At 41.0% G+C, this 23,277-nt stretch overlaps 1 protein-coding gene across 11 annotated transcripts in view; it reads left to right on the plus strand.

Moving 5' to 3' along the window:
* Positions 1–23,277, plus strand: part of HDAC4 (histone deacetylase 4) — a 468,350-nt gene that overhangs the window by 15,954 nt on the left and 429,119 nt on the right. The window contains exon 1 of one of the 11 annotated variants that reach the window (XM_078848034.1): positions 15,988–16,033. The exons of the other annotated variants lie outside the window; for them this stretch is intronic. The gene's annotated coding sequence lies outside the window, so the exon portion shown is untranslated. Of the gene's footprint in view, positions 1–15,987; positions 16,034–23,277 lie in introns of those variants that run through there. 11 annotated transcript variants of the gene reach the window in all.

Consider the following 23,277-nt stretch of genomic DNA (forward strand, 5'->3'; position numbering starts at 1 on the left):
ATTATGTCTGTGATCTAAATTCCTACCTAAGGTATTGTCCAAGTTTCAGATTAACCAGGTCATCCATGTGTGTTTCCCCCCTAAAACCATACCAGATGAGGAAGGATGCTGTTTTACATAAACTGGATGTCAAGAGGGCATTACCTTTCTATCTGGACGTAACCAAGTCCTGTAGGAAGTCTCCTGGACTGTTCATGTGAATTGCTGACAGATCTAAAGGGTCCACAGTCTCCACACAGAGGCTCTCTAGAGGGATTTCTGGATGTCATTTCCTGTTCTGAATCTGTTGATATACAGCCTCCTTCTAGGGCATTGGCCCAATCCACAAGGGCGCACTCTACCGCAGTGTCACTGATCAAGAACATTTCTGTTGCTGAAGTCTGCAAGCCTGCAGCTTAGACTTCAATACACACCTTTCCCAAATGTGTGGTGGTCTGTTTTTCCAGATTGGATACTGCCCTTGGGAATGCAGTCTTGTCTACAGTCCTGGATTCTGATCTGAAACTCCCCCTTCACCTGGGGGTATTGCTTGGTAGTCACCTGAGGTACCAGTAGGGACACTTCAAAGAAGAAAAAGTTGCTCACCCTTTGCAGTAACTGGAATTCTTTGAGATGTGTGCCGCATGGGTGCTCCACTACCGGTCCTCCTTCCCCCTCTGCTTTGGAGTTTTCTCTATGAGACTGTGCAGTGGGGAAGGTTTGCCCACATACCCTGTCTAGTCTCTGCATGGGGTATGAGGATGCATAGGGCACATGCATGAGCCAACGAGCCACTGAAGATCTCCAATCAAAGGTGCATAGTGCGTGTGCACACCTGAAGTGGAGCAGCCGTAGGGATGCACATCTTGGAGCACTCCCAGTTACTGCACAGGGTGAGTAACCTCTCCATTCTTGTTAATTTCACAGTTCAGCTTCTGAAGCTTGTGGCTGTGGTAAGAGAACGCAGGTCTTCCCTTCCCTGCATATGCAGTCAGAGGAGCAAATGGTTTGAGTTCCTGTCTTGGCTGCTTATATTTCCTGAACAGCAACAGTGACTAGATTTTTGTGAACTTCGATTTCACTGCTGCTGTCTGCCTGTAATCAGCAGCAGTAAAATGGACCTGAAATCTTGCAAAGTTCAATTTTTTGTTGCTCCTGGCACTGACCAGCAAGCCTCAGCCACTCAGGAATTGGCTTAGGACCTGCAGAAATGCATCCTGCAGAGTAGGCTCAATACTAAATCTTTTAACTGTCTTTTAGTGCTTTGATCAGTGGTCTGTGGTGACTGTGAAAAGGGAAAGATTGTGTCTCTGCTTTTCAACTATAGTCAAGTGTTTGGAAGTCCTTTCTCCAGTGTAGGATCTAGAACTCTGCTAGAAAACAAAACCTGTGAGTTAAACTTCTTTCTAAATCCAGTGGATTAAAAGCAGAGATTTTTGGTAATGAAAGCTCTTCCTTCTGGTTGTTTACTGAATAGACATTTGTCTCAGTGCCTCTGCCTCTCTTTTCCTCTTGTTTGGAATAAGAGCTTTTTTACAGTGGATTCCTTCCTCTAGGAATTTAGCTTCTGTTTTCCTCACCCGCCTTCCCCCAGAGTCTTGTATTTGAAATGAAAAGCAAGGATTGGGGCAGATTCCTTTGTCACCAAAAGATTTTCTCCAACTCTTACCCATAGTCAGAGGTTCTCAGCAGCTCCTTATCTCTTCAGGATCGCTTAGAGACAATGACAGAGCAGTTTTGAACTAATACTACATCTCACCAGAGCCTGCGCAATGTCTCATAGCCTGCAAGCAAGTTCAGGAGAAGGGAGAAAAGTTTTTGATGCTGAAAATGGACAGTATAAACTCAGGTGGGCTGATGGCCTTGTTGGAGAAATTGCACTGCAGATTCAGTGGTAAAGATGTGATTTGTATCATTAAGTGTACTACCAAGAAGATATGGGTGAACTCGTCAACATTACTGAGAATTGGGCTGGCCTGCTCCAGGAGGAGCAAGACCCAGTTCAGTGCTTCACCGATCAATAAACTGATATTAAACCCCATCTTGATCCCATCATTGAGATACATTGCGGCACTGGTTAAGAAAACCACAGCACTTTGGTGGTCCCCATCAAATCTTTCTGGCAGCGGAACCTTTGGGCCAAGTTCTAAAGGTACCATGGCTGGCTATACTTCTGTACCAGATGACTGGAGGATAGCTAATGTGAGGCCAATTTTTTAAAAAAGGCCCCAGAGGTGATCCTGGCCATTACAGGCTGGTAAGCCTAACTTCACTACCAGGCAAATTTGTTGAAACTGTAGTAAAGAACAGAATTATCAGACATCTAGATGAACATGATTTGTTGGGGAAGAGTTAACACTGCTTTTGCAAAGGGAAATCATGCCTCACCAATCTTAGAATTCTTTGAGAGGGTCAACAAATGTGGGCAAGGGTGACCCAGTGGATACAGTGTACTCGGACTTCCAGAAGCCTTTGACAAGGTCCCTCACCAAAGGCTTTTAAGCAAAGTAGGCATTCATAGGGTAAGTAGTGGAGCGAGTCTGAGACATAAGTCCTTGTATCAGAGGCCTGGTGTGAGGCCTGAACTAAAGTAGTGGTCAAGCCTTGCTAATATAAAGCAAAGTTAGCAAGAGAGGCTGTGAGCAGGCTCACCGAATCTGGCAAGAATAGGTCTGGTATTGCAAAAAACCACACATTTTTGAGAAGTGCTAGGTACAGGACACAAGCATAAACATATTCCAGAAAGGTGGTACCAGAACACCCTGATACCAAGTGGATACAAACACATTCCTAAGAGATAACAGGAACACGATGACCTCTCTTAAAGATAAGGTCAGGATGACAGTGTGATGGATAGAAATGTTTTGATTGCACCAACGTGTACAAGGTAGATGGTGGTAGCTAACCATGTCAGCAGGGCAATACGTAACTTGTTTGAATTGGTGCATAAAGTGGAGTCTCAAAGAGTGTCTTTGGCTAGCCTATGACTGAGCTGGTCTATTGTGATGGGCATACGTGTGTTAGTGGTCCTGTAGAGTCTATGGGATACTAGGACCATGCTTCATTAACAATAAACCTGACCGAGTTCCTTTGCTATTAATGAGCTTGTGGTTATTGGGCAGTTCCATCAAGGTCTGCTGTGCCAACTCTCTGCAGAGCTGGGACAGCACGCAGAGAGAACACACACACACACAGCCAACATCTGACAACAGGAGGGAAGGTCCCCTCATGGATTAGTAATTGGTTAAAGACCAGAAACAAAGGGTAGGACTAAATCATTTTTCACAATGGAGAGAGGTAAATAGTGGTGTCCCCCAGGGATCTGTACTGGGACCTGTGTTGTTCAACATATTCATAAATGATCTGGAAAAGAGGTAAAAAGTGAGGTGGCAAAGTTTGCAGGTGATACAAAATTACTCAAGATAGTTAAGTCCAAAGCAGACTGAAGAGTTGCAAAGGGATCTCCCAAAACTGGGTGACTGGTTAACAAAATGTCATATGAACTGCAATGTTGATCAATGCAAAGTAATGCACATGGAAAACACAATCCCAACTATACATGCAAAATGATGGGGTCTAAATGGGCTGTTACCACTCAAGAAAGATTTGGAATCATTGTGGATTGTTCTCTGAAAATGTGCTCAATGTGACACAGCAGTCAAAAAAGTGAACAAAATGTTAGGAACCATTAGGAAAAGGATAGATAAGAGAAAATGTCAGAATGCCACTATATAAATCTGTGGTACGCCCATGCCTTGAATGCTGCATGCAGTTCTGGTCACTGTATCTCAAAGATACATTAGGATTGGAAAAAGTACAGAGAAGGGCAATAAAAATGATTAAGGGTCTAGAACAGCTTCCATCTGAGGAGAGATTAAAAAGACTGGGATTTTTCATTTTAGAAAAGAGATTAAAGGGGGATATGATAGAAATCTTTAACATTGTGAATGGTGTGGAAAAAGTGAATAAGGAAGTGTTGTTTACTCCTTCACGTAGCACAAAAACCAGGGGTCACCCAGTGAAATTAATAGGCAGCAGGTTTAAAACAAACAAAAGAAAGTGCGTTCTGTGAAGTAGTCAACCAGTCATTGCCAGGGGATGTTGTGAACACCAAAAGTGTAACTGGCTTAAAAAAAGAATTAGATAACTGCATGGAATCTAGGTCCATCGATGACTATTAGCATAAGATGATCATGGATGCAACCCCATGCTCTGGGTGTCCCTAGTCTCTGATTGCCAGAAGCTTGGAGTGGACAACTGGGGATGGATCGCTCAATAAATTGCTTTGTTCTGTTCATTCCCTCTGAAGCACCTGGTATTGGCCACTGTGAGAAGACAGGATACTGGGCTACATGGACCTTTGGGCTGACCCAGTATGACCATTCCTATACTATTATGGTTACAGTGGCTGACAGGATCTGAGAGTGGAGGGAAGCATTATCCAGATTCAACTGAGCTGACTCCAAAGGCTCTGGATCAACTCTGTTATCAGTGATGGTCATTCCAGGGGTCTCCATCTCAGTTGCTGGAGCCAGCGACATAAGTAGGCAGTCTGCTCCAGTAGTCAGCAAGTGAGAAGTGGATGGTCAGGACTAATAGTTGAAGCAACAGTGGTCAGGCTGGGGACTGGAGCCAGGGATCAGAGCAGGAATAGGGGCAGGCTCACTGGCTGGGGCTGGAGTAGGAGCAGTCTTTCAGAACCACTAAGCAGTAGGGGATACTTCTGGCAAGATTGCAACATTGAACAAGCTAGAATGGCTGTTCTCATGGGGATCCTATATCCCTGGCCTTGTGGTCATCTGGTTAAATCTTCACCTGTAGATTGGCCTGGTTGATTATCTGAGGGCTCCAAGTCAGTCAGGCTCAGGTATGGCTCAGTAGCACTTATCAGGCTCAGTAGCACTTATCAGGCTCAGTGATGACTCATTACATGTGGCCTGGTGGTTGAAAGCTTTCTCTAACATGCATGTGCAGTGTTGCTTGAAATGGGCCAAGGTTTTTCTTTTTACGTATCATTTTAGGGCAACACTAATGATAGGGACATTTTCCTCCTCACTTAATACCTGTGTAAAGTCATTTATCAGTTTGTGTGTTTACCATAATGGCCAATTCTCTTTTTATCATCAAACTGTGTAGAGTCACAACCTTTAAATATGTAAATGGTGGTTTGCTGTAGCTGGTGAATCTGATGTTCAGTGGCAGAGTCAAGTATATGGATTTTGGTTTGTGCCACAAAACTTGAGCAAAACAAGTCATATGTTTGTGAAACAAAACAAAGTCCAACACTTGATGCAAATGTGAGGGAATGTCCCAAGTAGAGATGTTTCCAGCCACATCAGGCTATTCTCTATGGGCTTGAAGGTGGACTGGGGGGAAAAAAATCAGGGACGATAATCGTGAATATTCGAGAACAGGCAGTAATAGTAGAGCACTAGGTTGGTGCTTTTCTGCATGACTGGATCTAGACTGCATCCTACATGGCCATTGTCCAGAATATTGTTGTAGTATTAAAAATGTTTAATTTGAAATTACTACATAGTCGCATTTCTGACTGAATCTCAGACTGGTGGTGGCAGTGGCATATTAGTTTATAATAGGGACTGAACTAAACACATAAGATCAGGTACATTGAAAACAAAGTGGAAAAATCCTGGCACAATAGACCAAAATGGAAGACTTAGAAGTTGCCTAAGAAATCATTATAGTTGAATCTCAGTAATAGTGGTCATAGTGTAATTGAATTCCTAGGGAGGAAAAGTGCAAAAATATGCAAGAGGATTATGTTTTAGGAGAAAATAAGTCAAAAGTAAGAAAACTAAAGTCCTTACATTAATGATGGAGACATTTTTTATAGGGATGCCATAAAACTCACATGGCATACATACCGCTACATGAACAAGGAAGCAGGAAGGCAAGAAATTGAGCTGGTGGCAGTCAGATACAGAATTCAAGACTCCTGACACCAAATCCCCTGGTACAACCACTAGATCAGTGGCTCTCAATCAGGAGTACCTGTGCCCCTGGGGGTACACAGTGGTCTTCCAGGGGGTACATCACGTCATCTAGATATTTGCCTAGTTTTACAACAGGCTGTGTAAAAAGCACTAGTGAAGTCAGTACAAACTAAAATTTCATACAGACAATGACTTGTTTATAGGGCTCTATATAGTATACACTGAAATGTAAGTACGATATTTCTATTCCAATTTTATTATATGGTAAAGAGAAAATAAGCAATTTTTCAGTAATAGTGTGCTGTGACACTTTTGTATTTGTCTGATTTTTGTAAGCAAGTAGTTTTTAAGTGAGGTGAAACTTGGGGTTACTCAAGGCAAATCAGACTCCTGAAAGGGCTACAGTAGTCTGGAAAGGTTGAGAGCCACTGCACTAGATCATGCTCACTCCATGTGTTCAGTATTTGAAATAAAGTTCCAATCCATTCCATACATAGGTAAGCACAAAGACAATGCTATGCATACATTAACGATGCATTTAACTATCTAATTATAAAATGGTGGTAGAAGCAAAATTATTTGAGAGATTTATCTGATGTATGTGCCATAGAATCATAGTTTCCTAGGCCAGAAGGGACCATGTTAATCATCTAGTCTGACCTTCTGTATACCATAGGCCGTTGAATGTTTTTCTGAAAGGTTCTATCTCGATTTTAAAATTCAGAGATGGAGAATCCACCATGACCCTTGGTAAATTGTTCCAATGGTTAATTATTCTCACCATTAAAAATGTACACCTTATTTCCCATCTGAATTTGTCTAGCTTCTACTTCCTGGCATTGGATCAAGGATACTTTTTTGCTGCTAGATTGGAGAGCCCATTATTAAATATTTGTTCCCCACGTAGGTACTAATAGACTGGGATCAAGGCACCCTTTAACAAAGAAAGGTTAAGCTAGATAGATTGAGCTCCTTGAGTCTATCACTATAAAACAAGTTCTATAATCCTTTAATCATTCTTGTGGCTCTTTTCTGAACTGTCTCCAATTTATTCAACATCCTTCTTGAATTCTGGACCCAGGATTCCAGGAGCGGTCACACCAATGCCAAATACAGAGTTAAAATAACCTCTAATCCTACTCAAGATTCCCCTGTTAATGCAACCAAAGATCACACTAACACTTTTGGCCACAGCATTGCACTGAGAGCTCATGTACAGCTGATTGTCCACAACGACCCCCAAATCTTTTTCAGAGTCTCTGCTCCCCAGGTTAGCCTCCCATCCTGCAAGTATGGCTTTGTTCCTAGATGTATATGTTTATATTTAGCCATATGAAAATGCATATTGTTTGCTTACCCTTAGCTTACCAATGGATCCAGATTGCTCTGTATCAGTGACCTGTCCTTGTCATTATTTACCACTCCAATTTTTGTCCTCCGCAAACTTTCAGTGACTTTGTTTTCTTCCAGGTAACTGATAAAAATGTTAAATAGCGTAGGGCCAGGAAGCGATCCTTGCCCCAAGACCGTCCCCTAGAAACACCCTCTGGATGACGATTCCGATTAGTTACATTTTGAGACCTATTAGTTAGCAAGCTTTTAATCCATTTAATATGTGCCATCCTAATTTTATATGTTTCCAGTTTTTTAATCAAAATGTTGTTGGGTACCAAGTCAAATGTCTTACAGAAGGCTAAATATATTACATCAGTACTATTACCTTTTTCAGCCAACCTTGTAATTTCATCAAAAGAAGATATCAAGTTTGACAGGATCTGTTTTCCATAAACCTATCTGGGTTGATTTATTAAAGAATTTAAGGAGGGTAATATAGGGTATGAATGCAGAAAAGGAAGAAGTGTTAAAATTTATAGCATTTCCATCTAGTAATGGATCAGTACCATTAGTAGGATTCTTTTTGTTCCTAATATATTTCTTATTGTCCTTAACTCTGCTGGCCGTATGTCCCTCTGCTTCCCATAATTTTCTACAGTTCCTAGCTTTTAGTTTATATTCACTACTGTCAACTTTCCTTTTCAATGTTATATATAAAATAGATGTTTTTTTTATAGCTGCCTTCACTTTCCATCTAAAGCCGGATGTTTTTAACTAATATGACCTTCTTCCTCAACTGTGGGATTGGGGCTTTTGGGGCATTTAGTATAGTATTCTTGTATATCTCCCAACTATCAATGACATTTTTCTGATTTAAATTCTTCCTCCCAGCTGATTTGGCTCATAATTGTTTTCAGCTTTGTGAAATTGGCCCTTTTATTCCACTAAGTAATATATATCACTGGTCTAGACTTCATTCTGTTTGCATGTAAATGTGATCAAGTCACAGTCACTTGTACCTAAGCTAGCATTAACATTTTAGTTCTGGGATCAGTTCTTCTTTATCTGTCAAGACAAGATCTGATGTAATTCCCCCGTGTTGGATGCAGTACTTTCTGAGCGCTTTTGTGTATGAGTTTGACTGCATGGGGACTGTCATACCATATTAATGAGATTGTGTAGTAGTACAGCTGGATACTACTTTCAATTCTTGGATCATGTATAATGCTCTCCACATCCCTTTCTTCATTCTAGGGAAATGAACTGGCTTAGAAAGGCTGCTAAAAGGAACCCCAGGGAGCAGTGGGTCTGAGGAACCATACACTGAATTGCCAAAAAATGCACAATCAGATGTGTTTCAAAGGGGTACTGGATTTGGGTGCACTGACCCTGGTCAGGAAGGACAACCTCAGAACGGCTAATTCAGCATAGCTCTGGAACAGAAAAATCTAGTGCCTGCACTCTTCAGCAAGTTCGCAGATGACACTAAGCTGGGGGGAGAGGTAGATATACTGGAGGGTAGGGATAGGTCCAGAGTGACCTAGACAAATTGGAGGATTGGACCAAAAGAAATCTGAGGTTCAACAAGGACAAGTGCAGAGTCCTGCACTTAGGATGGAAGAATCCCATGCACCGCTACAGGCTGGGGACCAACTGGCTAAGTAGCAGTTCTGGGGGGACCTGGGGATTCCAGTGGACGAGAAGCTGGATATGAGTTGCATATTGGGCTGTATTAGTAGGAGCATTGCCAGCAAATTGAGGGAAGTGATTATTCCCCTCTGTTTGGCACTGGTAAGGCCAAACCTGGAGTATTGCGTCCAGTTTTGGTCCCTTCCACTACAGAACGGATGTGGACATATTGGAGAGAGTCCAGCGGAGGGCAACGAAAATAATTAGGGGGCGGGGCACATGACTTACGAGAAGAAGCTGAGAGAACTGGGCTGCTTTAGTCTGCAGAAGAGAAGAGTGAGGGGGGATTGGATAGCAGCCTTCAACTACCTGAAGGGGGTTCCAAAAAGGATGGAGCTAGGCTGTTCTCAGTGGTGGCAGATGACAGAACAAGAAACAGTGGTTTCAAGTTGCAGTGGGGGAGGTCTAAGTTGGATATTAAGAAGCACTGTTTCACTAGGAGGGTGGTGAAGCACTGGAATGGATTACCTAGGGAGGTGGTGGAATCCACATTCTTAGCAGTTTTTAAGCCCAGCTTGACAAAGCCTTGGCTGGGATGATTTAGTTGGTGTTGGTACTGCTTTGAGTAGGGGATTGGATTAGATGACCTCCTGAGGACTCTTCCAATCCCTAATAGTCTACGATTCAGAGCAGTGAATGATTTTAAAATTAAGGGGGAGCTCTAAAGAGGAATGAGTTGAAGCTATAAACAGATAAGACTAACCATTAGAGAGGGGTGTGTGTATATGTATAACATCACTTGAGTGATGAGGTCCCCCCTCATGAAGATCAGTTCCAAGTTTTTAGTGCATATTAGACAAACTCCCTGCATAATTGTACTGTTTTTTTCTTTTCTTTTTTTGGTACTAGAAGTACCAAAGTTGTGAGTAATGGGTAATTTTTAATGTATGCATTTCCAAGTACTCTCACTCTTTTTAAAGAGCCTGGGATTTTAAAGTATATTAAAGACTGATGGGGCTTGCGTTCCTAGTATTGCAACATAAGGTGGTGTTTCTCTGTTCCAGACTGTAAATATTTATCTCTGCTCAAAGTAGAGCAACCACTACTGAGAACTGATCTGGCATACTTAGAGGTTTTCCTTAAGGAATTTGTTTAGTTTCATTTAGTGTTATCGTATATTTAAAATCCAGTACCCTCATGTAGAGCACTGAGGCTTGTTCTTAATACTGGCAAAGAAAACTCAGATTCTGAAACAGTCTGTAAATACAGATAACTGTAATTTTCTGAGCATATGCTGTCCTGGAATTTCACACCCACACGCTGGTCAAATTGAGGAAATGATAACAATGTTTTAATGTGGATGCAAGAAAACCATTGATGGAGAAGCAGTTATTGCAGGCCATGTCAGCTGGGGAGCTCTCCAGCAGTTATTGCAGGGCAAACCCGGAATGGGGGAGATTGTAAGAGATCATACAGGAACAACTTAAATCCTCCTGAGTCAAGTATCACATACTTTTTTGCCTGAGGTCTCTCCTTTTTGCGGGGTGTGGGGCAGCATTTCAGGATAGCCCACTGTTAAAGCAACTATCTTTTCAGATTTCAGAGTAGCAGCCGTGTTAGTCGGTATTCGCAAAAAGAAAAGGAGTACTCGTGGCACCTTAGAGACTAACAAATTTATTTGAGCATAAGCTTTCGTGAGCTACAGCTCACTTCATCAGATACATTCAGTGGAAAATACAGTGGGGAGATTTATATACATAGAGAATATGAAACAATGGGTTTTACCATTCACACTGTAACCAGAGTGATCACTTAAGGTGAGCTATTACCAGCAAAGGCGGGGGGGGAGGAGGGGAGAAAATCTTTTGTAGTGATAATCAAGGTGGGCCATTTCCAGCAGTTGACAAGAACGTCTGAGGAACGGTGGCGGGGCGGGGGGAGTAAACATGGGGAAATAGTTTTACTTTGTGTAATGACCCATCCACTCCCAGTCTCTATTCAAGCCTAAGTTAATTGTATCCAGTTTGCAAATTAATTCCAATTCAGCAGTCTCTCATTGGAGTCTGTTTTTGAAGTCGTAGAGCTTGGCTATAGACAATGGATCCCACCATCAACCTCAGCCTGGTCCAGTCCACACAAGAGATCCACTTCCTAGACACTATGGAGCTAATAAGCGATGGTCACATAAACACCACCCTATACCGGAAACCTACTGACCGCTATTCCTATCTACATGCCTCCCAGCTTTCATCCAGACCACACCACATGATCCATTGTCTACAGCCAGGCTCTACGATACAACCGCATCTGCTCCAACCCCTCAGACAGAGACAAACACCTACAAGATCTCGATCAAGCATTCTTACAACTACAGTACCCACCTGCTAAAGTGAAGAAACAAATTGACAGAGCCAGAAGAGTACCCAGAAGTCACCTACTACAGGACAGGCCCAACAAAGAAAATAACAGAAAACCAGTAGCCATCACCTTCAGCTCGCAGCTAAAACCTCTCCAGTGCATCATCAAGGATCTACAACCTATCCTGAAGGACGACCCATCATTCTCAAAGATCTTGGGAGACAGGCCAGACCTTGCTTACAGACAGCCCCCAACCTGAAGCAAATACTCACCAGCAACCACAAACCACACAACAGAGCCACTAACCCAGGAACCTATCCTTGCAACAAAGCCCGTTGCCAACTATGCCCACATATCTATTCAGGGGACACCATCACAGGGCCTAATCACATCAGCCACACTGTCAGTGACTCGTTCACCTGCACATCTACCAATGTGATGTATGCCATCGTGTGCCAGCAATGCCCCCCTGCCATGTACATTGGTCAAACTGGACAGTCTCTACGTAAAAGAATAAATGGACACAAATGAGACGTCAAGAATTATAACATTCAAAAACCAGTTGGAGAACACTTCAATCTCTCTGGTCACTCGATTACAGACCTAAAAGTGGCAATACTTCAACAAAAAACCTTCAAAAACAGACTCCAACGAGAGACTACTGAATTGGAATTAATTTGCAAACTGGATACAATTAAGTTAGGCTTGAATAGAGACTGGGAGTGGATGGGTCATTACACAAAGTAAAACTATATTTCTCCATGTTTATTTTGCCCCCCCCCCCCACTGTTCCTCAGATGTTCTTGTCAACTGCTGGAAATGGCCCACCTTGATTATCACTACAAAAGGTTTTCTTCCCCATCCCCTCGCCGCTCTTCTGCTGGTAATAGCTCACCTTAAGTGATCACTCTGGTTACAATGTGTATGGTAACGCCCATTGTTTCATGTTCTCTGTGTATATAAATCTCCCCACTGTATTTTCCACTGAATGCATCCGATGAAGGGAGCTGTAGCTCACAACAGCTTAAGCTCTGAAAAGATATTTGAGCATATCACACACTTGAGCATGTGTTTTTTGTCACGTTAGTTGAGTCTCTGTGGAGAGGTCTGGAAACCTATTTTTCTCTACATAGCACTTTTGGAATCCTCACTTCCATGGAAGGCTTATTTCTAAAGAAATACAAATTGCTACAAAGATTTAAGGCAGTTTACCTTTTGCAGTAACATGAAGGGCATTTTTTTAAAAAAAAATCTTGTTTGGGAAATGGGAGACTTCAGCCTGGCTGCAGTTCTTTTGTCTTTACAATTTTTATATGAATGTTATTGTTTATGAAGCATGCCAGACTGAAGTCCCGTAGATGCAAAACAAGTGCAGAATAGTCAGCAGTGCTGCAAGCTTTGACACTTTCCACTGCTGTGGGGCCTTAGCTCTTATCTATTGAGGTTACTCTTGGGGTGAGAGGATAGTTAATTTTCCATGCACATTCAATCTTTGGCCTCTCTGCCCATCAGGTGGGCCAGGTGTGCTGGTAGTTTTAGTGATGTGCATGCATGCTCGTCCAGTAGGAAATGGACTAATCCAGTTAGTTTAGCGAATAGAAATCGGGTAGCAAGTACCTCAGGTCATATCTGATCAAGTTTCCATTCAAGCCACTGTGTTCAGAGCCATCCTGTATGTGCCAGCACAAGGTGACTCAAATATTATATCCAAAAGGAATTCTAGATTTTGTCCTTCTGTTAAACCTATGAAGCCCTTTGGTTCAAAGGTGCTATATAAGTAAAATGAAGTACCATAGCCTCTTTACTTGGGTCTTTAGTATCCTTGTATACTATTTCTGTATTCTTCATTAGGTGTTTACCCCCCCCCAAAACAAACAAACAAACAAAAACAAAGAAAAACCAAAGGACAGAAATCCTTTTGGAGGTGGCACATGTTTTGTGTATATGTTGCCTTCTCTGAAAGACTAACTTAAAGTAAATATTAAAATGAGCCATTTAAATTGTAATTCTAATTTTACAAACTTCTTCCATATGTGGGACACAGAATTTGTTGCCATGGTGTCAGTGCTCTTTAGCAAAAAAGCATTCTCCTCAGTCATTGTGGAAACACTTCTTTTTTTTAAACATTGTATGGTTCATCCTTTGGCACTGTCACTGTCTTCAAGTTTGTATAGATCGCTTTATAATTTTAACATCTGCAGAGCAATTAAATTAAGTTATTGCTCTTGCTATTCCTCTATTTTGAAACCAAATCTCTGGGGAAAAACCTCTGTCTGACCTCATCACTTCTTAGTGGCTGAATAGTTGTCAAGGAAGAATAAGAAATTACCAGTACTGAACTTTCATTGGTCGCCACTCCTCTGCTGTATTTATACATGACTTCAAGGAATTATTCAGGAGACTTTTTTTTCTGATCAACATTTCTTGGGAGCATTTTTGTGCTGGTGAGCACAGCATAGTGCAGTCCTCTTCAACTACAGAAAGGAAGGAAAAGTCTGAAAGCTTTAATAAAAAAAAAAAAAAAAAAAAAAAAAAAAGCTTCAAACTCACAGTGAATTTTCCTCCCCTCACCCCCCCAGTGGAATTTCCATTTGTTATGGTGGGAGTCACCAGATGGTGCTGTTACATATAATTTTACAAGTTCTCTCTCAATGTGCAAGCGGTGGACAGACTTGGGGGAAAAAGTGTCATGCTTTAGTTTTGTGATATAGGTTATTTGGGGGAAGCTGTTTGCCATAACTTCTCTAACCAGGCATTGGTGTTTTGGACTGAGATTTTTGCTGTGTGCTCACACCTCATTTATTCAGGGACTGGTGTACATAGTGAAAATAAAGTTTCACTAATAAAATACCCAGACTCCAGGTTGCTGACTTCTCATCCAGTGGGGAACCAACCTGTAAGGCCCAAACATCTGCTACTGCTTTGCAGAGGGGGTGATACTACTTCTCTGTATATGGGTCTAGTGATACAGTAATTTAAGCTCTTACTTGGACTTCTGGACTACTATGAAGTATTGCCATATTAAAAATATGTAACTGCTAATGTTATGGGAACTGCACTAATAAGATGGTGAAGAATGGAGAGGGTGCTAATACCTTCCAGTTCTTCCTCTGTAGTGTCCTAGTAGTTCTGTTTTGGACATTGCTTACATCAAAATTGAAAACGTGTGCACGCACATTTCCTGTGCAGGTGAAAGTGATAGTTTCATTTTAATGTTGAAAGCCTAGTATATAAGGGGATATAATCTTAATTACCTGGGTGCACATTGTACCTTCTTGTGAACTCTCATACTATTTATGCACTTGGGCACAACAGCCAATACTGAGATAGGTTAGCTCATGAGATATAAGAACTGAACACTTAATAGTGCTTCAGTTCTGGCAGGTGTATTTTCATACTATCATATTGTGCTCTTACAATATTTGAATACAGATGGTTTTGTTATACTGTGCTCATCTGTTTTACTGATGTGGAATATTATGTAGCACTGGTAAATGGTAAATTGGAGCAATAAAAACTTCATACCATTTCAAAGTGTGATTCATAAATACTTGACTGTACTTTGAATTGCGGCAATCTTTTGAGAGTAGAGAACTATTTGCTCAAGAGTGAGAAGTAAGTATGATGCTTCACTTTGACCAAGATGGATTTAGTTCCACACTGCAGTTTGATAACTTGCTTACGTGCCATAATTTTCAAACCACTAAAATACCCTAGCTTCTTGTAGGGTTGAGCGAGATGACCTATGTTTTCACTCGCTGTTATGCATGCAAATACTGCCTCTGCCTCTTTTCATTTCTGTCCCTCATCTCCATTTCATAACAGAAGAGTCTTCATTTTTCTAGAATCTACATCTTTTTAGCCTGAGCATGCTTTGAATGCAGATGTGTTTAGAGCTAAAGAAGCATATTTGTGTTGTGGTTACTGCATAATAAGGATATTGCTAAAATGTAAATTTCATTTTAAGAAAATACTGAAATGAAGTCCCAAGGAGTCATTTGTCTTCTGTACCGTAGCATAACTAGCTATACGTTTTCATTGTGGCATTAGAGAAAGGTGTCATAGTGTAAGCAATGGTTGTTAATCTCAATTTCTAGGCTATGTTCCCTTCATCATAATGTTACATATTAATCATAGTGTGTTCATGGTGACAGCAATAAGTATCCAGATTATCATAAAAAACCAAGATTTTGAAAGTACATTGTATCCCTATGCACCCCCTTTTTTCAGAGTAAAACAGAAATTGGTTCATAAAGCAAAGTGTTTTCTGTTTTTCAGCTTCCTTGAAACTCTAATATTAGATTTAGTGACTAATAGCTGTGGAACATGAAATCTAAGCTGTTCTTTCTGTCTTATCACCCGAAAAGATTACCTCCTTTGGGTCTTCATGCTAATCTGGAACATACAAAGGTGTCTGCAAATAATGCAGCAAAAGAATATACAAACAGAACACGAATGTATGACTTTACTGATATTTTGGTATACTGCAACAGGCAGAAGTGAAAAGGAACAACACAAAGCTTAAACTGCTGTGACGCTCTACTTCTAGTCTCCAGGAAGGAAAGTTGAATTTAAGACGCGTGCGTGTCTGTATGTACGCAGTTAACTAGTATGAAAAGCTATAAATGTAGCTGTGTACAACTTAATGTACAACCCCTTAATGGGGGCAGGATGGATCATGGAAATTTATTTAACTCACATGTCTAAGCTAGAGCTTTAATCCTCCTTGTAGGTGGTGATTGAAGTCTGTCAGATGTTGGGTGATAAGTGAATTAAAGGTAAGCGATGTCTTAAAATCTTAAGAATTAATTAAGAAAAGGTAAAAATAGCATCAGATAATCTTTCCTTGAATTTTGCTCCCAGTTTTTATGGTTTTACAATCCAATTTTCTATTTGTTTTTTTAATTTCCTATCCCAGTTCCTGTGTGAAAGACCCACACAAAGAGGGGAAACTGATATCAAGTGCAGTCAAAAGCACAAAGTAAACAGAGAAATTATTTTTCTATACTTTGAGTTAAATAGTAATCTTGGTGTTACTTGTAATATCTCCTATGTAAAACTGTCAAGTGTTTGATGGTATCACTTTTAAAAGTGACCTGCAAAGGCCTCTTCAAAAAACAAAAAAAACCTTGTGCACTTTTTTGTTTGATAGGTAAGCAGGCAGGGCCTAGTGTTTTGAGGTATGCTCTTTGTTTGTTTGCTTACCATTAGAAGTACTAGCAGTGTGACTGCTGCTCTTCCCAGACTTTTGCTGGACTATTTGGTGTGTATTGTGAGCTCTTGCACCTTAACTGAAGGAGTGGCAGCGCTGAATCTTTTAACAGTCACTCCTGTCCCAAAATGTTAATTAGGCATTGAAGTAAAATAAGTGGTGGTAACAGTTTAATATTCAGATAAAAATTCCTGGCCTTCCTATTGCTTGGCTTTAGCTCTCTATTGTCATGAATAGGGCCCTACCAAATTCACTGTCCATTTTGGTGAATTTCATGGTCACAGGATTTAAAAAAAGTCAATTTCATGATTTTAGAGATTTTTAGAGTGTTGTAACTCTAAGGGTCCTGATCCAAAAAGGGACGGCAGGGAGGGGGCAAAGTTATTGTAGGGGGGGTTGCGGTATTGCCACCCTTCCTTCTGCACTGTTTTCAGAGCTGGGCGGCTGGAGAGCGGCAGCTGCTGGCCAGGCAACCAGCTCTGAAGGCAGCACCGCCACCAGCAGCAGCGCAGAAGGAAGGATGACATGGCACGGTATCGCCACCCTCATTTCTGCGCTGCTGCTGGCGGGGTGCTGCCATCAGAGCTGGACGCTTGGCCAGCACCTGCCGCTCTCCAGCTACCCACCTCTGAAGACAGCGCAGAAGTAAGGGTGGCAATACCGCAACCCCCTCTAAAATAACCTTGCAACCCCCCATTTCCCCCTTTTGGGTGGGGGCTCCCGATTTGAAAAACGCTGGTCTCCCTCGTGAAATCTTTATAATATAGGGTAAAAGTACACACAAGACCAGATTTCATGGTCCGTGATGCGTTTTTCATGGCTGTGAATTTGGTAGTCAAGAATTCACCAATTCTTAGCCTGGAAGACTCTCTCATAGCTAGGTAGAATTTGAATTTAAGTTGTTTTATATTAGAAATTCAAGCTGTCCCTCTTAAGGAAGCAAAGGACACAAGCCAACTTTGCAGGTCACCTTTTAGTATGCTTGGTTCAGTTTCTAGTGGACACATGGCTTTGTCCACTTGTCTGCTTAATTTTTTTTCTGTGATGATGGGTATGGTATATTACAATTAGCAGCCTAAGCAGGTAGGCTAGGAATTGAATTGTATAGAGACAAAACTATCTTTCATCCCTGGAGTTGGTCTCTATAGATCCTGCTTGAGGCACATTAGTACTTTGGTATGGGAAGCTTACATTGTCTTGGTTCAGGTTCAGTAAAGCCATGGATTTGCAAAGACGATGCTCCAGATAATCCCCATGAAAAATCCGCTAGAAAGGGAATACGTTTATGTAAGAATAAAGCTGAAATAACACTATACATATTGTAGAAAATGCCACTAACCACAATTGAAACTTCAGGCTTAATCAGTGTGAACTGGCTTTTTAAATTCCCATTTCATTGGCTTTAACTTTACCCATGTGACTTGCATACTCGGGGCCGGATTACGTACGGAAAAGATTATGGTGCCCCCCATATGTAATTCAAAATAAAAACAATACTATACCGTAAAATAAAATTTTATTTTTCAAAATGACACAACTTACATGTGTGCTGAAATTAAAATAGCTTCTCTCTAGATTTGCAAAATTCTGGATAAGTTCATCGAAGCTGACACGATGAAGCATGTCCGCTTCCATACACAATAGGGAAAGTGAATCAAGTCTGTCCTGATACATTGTTCTCTGAGGGTTTTGTATTCTCTTCAGCTGAGAAAAAGAGCGTTCTGAAGAGAGGTTAGTAATAATCAATGTTAGAAAAATACGTAGTGCGCTCTCTACATTTGGAAATACACATTGTATTCAGTCTTTCAATATTCTGTCATGAAGTTCAATGTGACTGAATTTCATTTTTCCTGTTTCATTAAACTTTGAGCACGTATAACAGTGGAACTGCCGTACTTCTCCACAGAGATTCATGTTCAAGTCAACAGGGTATGAGTCAACTAGCTTTTGGGAACCTCGTGAATATTGTTTGTCAGATAAGTCCATATCGTTTAGAAAAGAAAATCTACTTGATACTTCTTTGTACACTTCAGTTCTCCTCTTCATATGAGCTTCAAGTGTATCAATTATAGCGTGGTAAGTAGATACACAAAATTTGTCTCTAGGATTCAATGCTGTTTGTGTTGCACTGCTATCATTTTCTTGTTTTTTCCTGATTCGCTTGCGGGACTGGGCTTCTTTGTAGTTAGTATAAGGCAAGATATCTTTTGATATGTCTTCAAATCTTTCAAAATCATTTCTCAAAGTGCGTAAGTGGTCTGCTAATGATTGACAGAGGTCTGCACATGTTTTCAAATCCAGTTCTTTTTCTTGGAGAGCTTGACTTGTGTGGTAAAAGTGTTGTAAAATTTCATTCCACATGGTCAACATGAATACAAACTCTAGTTCTTGCATCTTGTTTGCAGTGTTTTCTGCCTCTCATATAGTTTCTCCCTTTTGTTGTTGGTCTTCAGTTATACTTTCTAATGCATCCACAATCTTTGAGTAGGACTCCAGAATTGCATTTGTTGCCATGGCATGTGCCTCCCAGCGAGTATTAGAAAGAGATTTCAACAGACGATCATTGCCCAAATATGTTTTAAGAACTACCCATCAGTGTGTTGAGGCAGATAAAAATATATAAAGTAACTGGACGGTTGAGAAAAAACTTACTGGCACCGGACAACAATCAACAGCACCGCGGCCAACAAGATTGAGAGTGTGTGCAGCACATGGTATGAATATGACCTATTCTGTTCTAAAAGCTTCTTCTGCATTCCTTGCTAACGCCCTGACATGTTGGCAGCGTCATCATAAGATTGACCTCTGCACTTTGAGAACTCTATTTTGCAAACTTGGCACAGATAATACAGTACTTGATTTGCCATTTCTTCACCCAGTGTGGCTTTTCAAATTGAGGAATGTTATAAATAGTTCAACTGGTCTTCCATCTGTAGGAGACACATATCTTAGTACAATGCTCAATTGCTCAATATGTGAAAGATCAGGTGTAGAGTCGACAGATAAACGAAGTACCCAGCAGTACTTACTTCATCCACAGTAGCTGAACGAACTTTGTCACTCATTAGACCAATGAGTTCATTGCATATTGTCTTGGATAAGTATGATGGGTTACCTTTGCCAGCATTCCCATATTTTGAGATATGGCCTACTAAAAATGGGTCAGACTGAGGCACAAGCTCCAACAATCCCAAGAAATTTCCATTCTGCAGTGATCCAAATGTGTCATTTGATCCCCAGAAAGGCAGACCACATTCAGCTAATGTTTGAATAACAGCTATAACATGCTGCAAAACATGTTGCCAGTATTCATGCTCCCCTTTGATTTGTTTTCCAATTTTTGTGTCAATCCAAAGCCCTGTCTTCGATTTAAATATGTCAACATTGAATCTCCTGTGAGAAGAGCTATTTTCATGTTGTTCAATTAAAACAGTATTCCACCAGTCACTAAATCCATCTGTAGCAAACCGGGATGTTGAAGGTTTATATGCAAAATGTTTGCAAACAAAACAGTACACATCACCTGTTGATGGTGAATACAGTAGCCATTCTTGAGTGTATTTCTCACCATTCTCTTTCATGCCGAAAAATTTTTTTGTGGACAATATCTTGTTTATTTGTCATTGGTAAAAGTCTGATGTGATTTCTCAAATGGCCCAGTGTGGTGTTTACAATCATTTGGTCCACGATCTATCCAGTAAGCTACACCATCGGTACTGAAATCAACCCACATACCAGGATCTTTTCTCCTATTTACAGTGTGAGCAGGTGGGGATAAGTAATAAAAAGAGAACAGAAAAACGGGGAAAGTGTGGAGTGTAAGGAAATCTAACAAAGTTCTGATTTTTCCCATGATGACTACTTCGATGCTTTTTTTGAAATATCAAATTTAAAAAAAATCTTTTTTGGTGCCCCTGCTTTGCTGGTGCCCTAAGCACATGCTTAGCCTGCCTATTGGGTAATCCAGCCCTGTACCTACTGTAGCTTCCCCAGTTTGATGTTGACATGCAACTGTGTCAGACATTTTTCATGCACTGATGTTGAGAGGAGTTGTAGTACTATATTGATTTTTGCTGTGAAAGGAAAGCTGTAGTTTTGTTCAGTGCTGCATTCTGTAAATTGATGACATGCTTCCTATTGACAATTTAAACAGACTTTAATCAGATTTTTTTTTTTGTTTTGTTAGTGGCTCCCTTATTGTAAAACCTGTCTTTACAAAAGGAGTCCAAACTTACCATAATTATAATTATGGTATCTGCATTTCTCTGTTCTAGAGGCTGTCAGAGAATAAAAACAAAATAATCAAAATGGGGATAACTGTTATGGTAATACACAAAAGCTACAATCCTAATTGGAACTCCATTGCGTTAGGCCCTGTGTAGACACTGTCCCTACCCCAAAGAGCCTTGTCTAATTATCATTTATCATTGGTGTTTGTTAGCAAAGGTAAGAGGCAGTGCAAGAGTTACAAATGATAGCTAGGAGGGAGGATTAGTGTTCCATTAAGAAGATTATATGGGGAAGTGTGTCCAACTTAATGTTTGCAATAGTTCAGACTTTTTTAAAAATTGGAAAGATTCAAAGATACCAAACCAGTATCCCTTTATGCACCTTTAATATTTACTCTCTGCCCCTGCAGAGGGTGATCATGGGCATGCTACCTGATCTTAGGTAGATATAGGTTTTCCACTTTCTGTATAGATTGTTAATTACTCTTCTATTTAACATTAAATTATATTTTGTAAAAATACACATTAGCTCCCAGCTCCTTCAAGACAGTGGTGCCGCTCCCTGCGGGATGCCTGCAAATTGAGTGATTAGGCCACAGGGTACCAAGCGTGCTCTACCGCCATAGGTGTGGGTGCCTGGAGATGCAAGAGGGCCAAAAAAGGAATCAATCTATGGAGCATATGCTTTGTTGTTACACTGGTAAAGTGCTCTGAAGGTGTCAAAAGCCTTTCCCACACCCAAGTCAATTTTCCAATCCATGGAACAACTTGGAGTCCAGAACTGTTGACAAGAGGGTATCTGGGGCTGTCATGGGTGTGCTCTTGGCTGCTGGAAGAATGGGAGGTTCTTAGGGCTGTGTCCCAAAGTCCAGGCTCCTCCAAGAAGTTGAGGCATGGCTAGTCCCAGACCTTGATGTTGCAGGCAGCCAGTACTGCTGCCGAGACACTCATTTTCAGGGAAAGTTCATGCTGGGGTCTTCTTAAAGGGCCCTTCTACTGCCTCAGAATTTTTTTGTGGGAGACTGTAGTCTATGTAGTGCTCGGAGCTCTACTTGTAAGGAGATAAACCAAACTGGCTAATATAAGTGTAGGTGTTTTCTAATTCTTCCCAGATATTGTAAAATGTATTTGCAGTGCCTCCTGATTTGTTGCTTGGTGAAATCTATGGTGTTGCTAAGCTTGAGGCCTGATGCCGAGCTACCTTTTGGTCTGGTCTACACTAGGAATTTATTATATAGCTACGTCTTTCAAGGGTGTGAAAAATCCAACCCTTTGAGAGATGCATTTATACCACCAACCTAACCCCTGGTGTAGACCAGCTCTAGGTCGATGGAAGAATTCTTCTATTGACCTAGATACCTTCTTGGGAATTCCACTTAGAGAATGAAGAAATGAAAGAAGACTTCCTGGAATCAATGGAAATTAGGATACCTAATGTTAGTAATGGATTCCTCTAGTTAAAATGCTGAATGAAGGATGTCATGCACATACAAAGGCCTTTATTAGGCTTAAAATGCATTAATGTCCCCGCCCCCCCTTTCACAAATAAATATGAGGATCCAAATTCCTGGAAACTTTTTTCTCTTTAGAAACTGTTTTTCAAGCCCAAATCTCTCCCGTTAAGAGACAGAGGAACCGTTAATATTTTGCCATTAGGCATAATTTAAACCTTTCCCATTTGTATTTACTAGTCTTTTTCGTCTACCAAGACTTTCAGTATTATCCACTATAGCTACAGCTCTGCTCATGGTGGGAGTTCTAGTTGCAGACAAGATACAAGCTAGTGCTGGTGGTTTAGCCACTGTTGTCCAGACCTGCTAAGACCATTAAAATGCTGTCAGCTTGTTTCCACTACTGTTTTTTTGTTTTTGTTTTTTTTGGTTTTTTTTTGCCTGCCCAATAGCTGCTACTGCTGGTGGAGCTGCATTGATGAAAGTTTTTCCCCAGCGCCGTTGAGGAGTCTAGGATGTGGAAAAGCAGTGAGTGCTTGTACTTCAATTGAAATGGTGTCTTGAAAGTTTAGAAACCTTCCATGAAAGGTTAAATTGCTTAGTCAGGACTTGAATAACTTACCCAAAGCCTGTTAACCAGGAACTAAGCTAACATACGTAGGTGCTCCAGATCATGCCCTTTTCTGCCTGGTCTTCTGCTGGTTGTGTCCTTTGCTGCTTGGTCATGAAGACCATGGCTGAACTTTGACCCCCTAGTTAATGTTGCCCCAGCACTAAACACATGGAATCAATGAATGCTGTCTGCTTCCCAAATATAAAAAATGATGTATTGGGTGGATTCTCTGTCCCCTAGCTCAGTGCACGCAGGGGTTTACAGGAATCATCCCACCTGTTATGGGAAAGGAGAAGCGAGGGCAATGTGTTGGAGGGTATTTCTCCTCAGGTAGGAGGAGCCTTGTCTGAGTTGCGGGGGAAATCTTGCACTATACCTAACAAATTTTGCCTGGTTTTAGCCACTGCTGTTAGTCTGTCACTTTTAGCAATAATAATTATCTAAATTGTAGTTTAAAACCTCAGAAAATGTGCTCCCATGGTGCCTGTGTGACAGATGTCACTTCTCAGCACTATTT

The sequence above is a fragment of the Lepidochelys kempii genome, chromosome 11 (genome assembly GCF_965140285.1).
Source record: "Lepidochelys kempii isolate rLepKem1 chromosome 11, rLepKem1.hap1, whole genome shotgun sequence".
In the NCBI taxonomy this organism is placed as follows: domain Eukaryota; kingdom Metazoa; phylum Chordata; order Testudines; family Cheloniidae; genus Lepidochelys; species Lepidochelys kempii.